Source organism: Mesocricetus auratus, unplaced genomic scaffold (assembly GCF_017639785.1).
Source record: "Mesocricetus auratus isolate SY011 unplaced genomic scaffold, BCM_Maur_2.0 Super-Scaffold_100045, whole genome shotgun sequence".
Classification (NCBI taxonomy): domain Eukaryota; kingdom Metazoa; phylum Chordata; class Mammalia; order Rodentia; family Cricetidae; genus Mesocricetus; species Mesocricetus auratus.
This window is the reverse complement of record NW_024429222.1, coordinates 2,447,162-2,450,281: the sequence shown is the minus strand read 5'-3', so window position 1 is coordinate 2,450,281 and position 3,120 is coordinate 2,447,162.

Genomic DNA, 3,120 nt, shown 5'->3' with positions numbered 1-3,120 from the left:
ACATTGGCCCAGGCACACGGGCCCTATGGCATCTCCCTCTAACAGGCCAGGCTGCCCACCCACCTGTGCACAGTGTCCCCCTGCCTGGAAAGCTCTGGCTGTCCCTTATTACCGACTGGATCTTGACTCGTATGCCACCTCCTCAGAGTGGTCTTCCCTGATTTCGCAGTCAGTATCCTAGGACCCGCTCTCTCACAGCCTATGAATGACATCCTGGTGTCTGCCAGGCATGCATCCCTCCGGATGGCCCTTCTCTCCTCCTGGGCTCTAAGCACCTCCAGGGGAGGGTTTTGCCTCTCAGGGTTTTGAACGTTAACAAGCCACGCTAAGTATTTGCGAACAGTAAGAATAAATTGTCAAAAGCTGTACAAAAGGAAGGGATCTTTGTCTGCCTACAATAAACGGCAATTCCGCCGTCTCCAGCTTAGGTGGATTTCGCAGATCCCTTCACCGTTGGGGCTTGATTGCATTTTAAATAAAAAGCCCCAGTCCCCAGACACCATGGCAGCCCACATTAGAACATTTCCCCCCCGTAATGAACTTCCCTGAACATTATTGCGGCTTTAAATTGTGTTAATCAAATGGGAAGTGGTAAGCGGTTTCCCTCCCGTGTAATCCTCCCTGAGCCGAACACCCTCGGCGGGGAAATAAGAAGGCTGACGGAGCAGAATTCAGAACGGATCAAAGAACGGCAACAGTTTTGATTTGTGTTAATTTTGCATGTACAAGAAACGAGGCTTCCTCTTGTCTCCTTTATTAAAAAGAGGCAGAAGCAAGACAATGACGCTCTGTTTGAGGAGGGATGATCAAAAGCAGTGCATTCTGTGCAGGCACCGAAGAGGCTGAGGGAGGAGAAAGGCTCCGACATGACGCCCTGGCTCTGCACCTAAGCGGGGGTGGGGGGGGTGGGGGGGGGTAGGGGGGGGGGTGGACGACGACACGACACAACGACACGACACCCTCCCGGCCAAACTTCCCCTTGAAGCATCCCTGTTTTCAAGGGTGTGGAGTGGTCCACAGCCTCACTTTCTCTGCAAGACTTGGCCCTTGGTTTGTGGCTCAAACCATCCGTCCTTCCCTCCTGGGGTCACTAGTTCTTTTTGAGCATGGGAAGGGCTGTGATCGTGGAGGAAGGCCTCAACCACCAGGGGAGAGCTAGGGCGTAAGAGGAGCTGGGCACAGTCCGTCAATGCCCACTGTTCCCACAGTCCTACTGCACAGAGTATTTCTGGACACAGCAGGGCCCTGATGGATCAAAGAACGGCAATAATTTTGGCCTATGTTAATTTTGCATGTGAACGAAAAAATAGTCATGAACAACGACTTCCTGAGTGTTCTCTCCATGGTCAAGGGATTGTCCAGTTTGTTGGCCCTTGAGGAATTTCCACAAACATAGCATATTGCTTTTGTCATCATGTGACCTGGCAGAAGCTATGTAAAGGAGCAAGGGTCTAATTTGGCTCACTGTTTCAGAGATGCCGTCCAACTTGATGGGAAAAGCATGATAGGGCTTGTGCAACAGAGTGTGTGGAGGAGGCTCCTCATGTATGGGGAGGCCACACAGCAAAGGCCTTGGGACAGAACCAACAGCAGCTCTGACCTTCAAGGGTGATCCCAGTGACCTACTGCTCCTATCTAGCCACAGTTCCAAAGGTCCCACAACCTTCCAAAGCAGTACTCCCAGATGGGGACCAAGTGATGAAATACAGGATCCCATAGGGGACATTTCATCCACTTGGCGATGATAAGTATCCTACATACAGTAACTCCTGTGCTCATTAGTTTGCTTGGTTCCAGACGCATGCATACCCTTCGGAGAAAACCTGAAGCAGACTGAAGACACTAGCTCTAGCTCTCATTCCAGAAGTTCAGCTGGGACAGCTCATCAGTCTGAGGGGCCCTTGACAAGACACATCCTGGGCATTGGCTAGGAAGGAGAGAGTCGAGAGAAACATGGCAGGCAAGCACAGCAGCAGGGAGCTTACCCCAACTCCAGCAGAGTCTCTTGTCCTACTACGGGAACTTGCTGCACTCAGAAGGGGACGGAAGGCATCCCTGTCAAAGGGACAGGATGGCCATGTGACAAAGCCCCTTTGATGAACCCTTCTCTCTTCTCTGCACTGCCATGATACGCACACTCACCTCCACATGCAGGGAGGTGGTGCCAGAGAGATTCAGACACATCACCAGCTGAGACCACTGGAGCCCATTGAAGCTTTCCATCTTAGAGCACTTCTGTCACTTTCTGTGAGTCTATTGTTTAAGAGTGACAAAACGCTATGGGTCCCGTTGCCCAGGATTTTTTAAAAAATGACTTTTACTTGTCCGATTCTGAGGTACTGTGGCAGACAACACCCTTTAGCCTTCAGGAATATAAAAAGGAACCACTGAGTGGTGCGGTGGCCTTCCATACTGGGCTGGTAAACTTTATCAGTGGTTCTCAACAAAGGTATCTGGGGTGGAAGAGTTCTCCTCAAACGCTGCTATATTCACAGCACACTTGTAAATCGTCGGTGAGTCCAAAGAAAAGCTCAAGGGAAATTAACAAATAGTTGAGCAAAGAATTAAATAAATATAAAATATATCATGTCAAATACATATTATATAGTTAAAAATCATCAGACAGGGATTATGAAAACAAATATATATATATATTATTTTTAAAAACCAGTAGCTTCATATCAATAGCATGGCATTTTTTACTTTAAACAAAAACACTAAAGAAGAGAAAAATAAACCCAAAGCAAACAGAAAAAAAAGGACTGGAAATCAATGATATTAAAAACAGAAAAATGGAGAAATCAATGAAAACAGAAGTTAGTCCTTTGAAAAAAATCAATAAGATTGATAAGTCTTTAGCTAGACTTTCACAGAAGTAGAAAATACACAAATTAGCATCATTTGGAAAGAAAGAGTGGTTTTTTGTTTTAGTTGTCTTGTTTTTGTTTTGTTTGTTTGTTTTTACAGATCACAATAACAGTTAAGGAGGGGATATCATACACCATCCACACACACACCCAACAGCTTAGGAGAAATAATTTCCTTGAAACTCAAAAGCTAGTAAATAACTGACTAAATTGTCCTCATGCCCAATGATACCAAATTGCAGCCTTCTGGAAA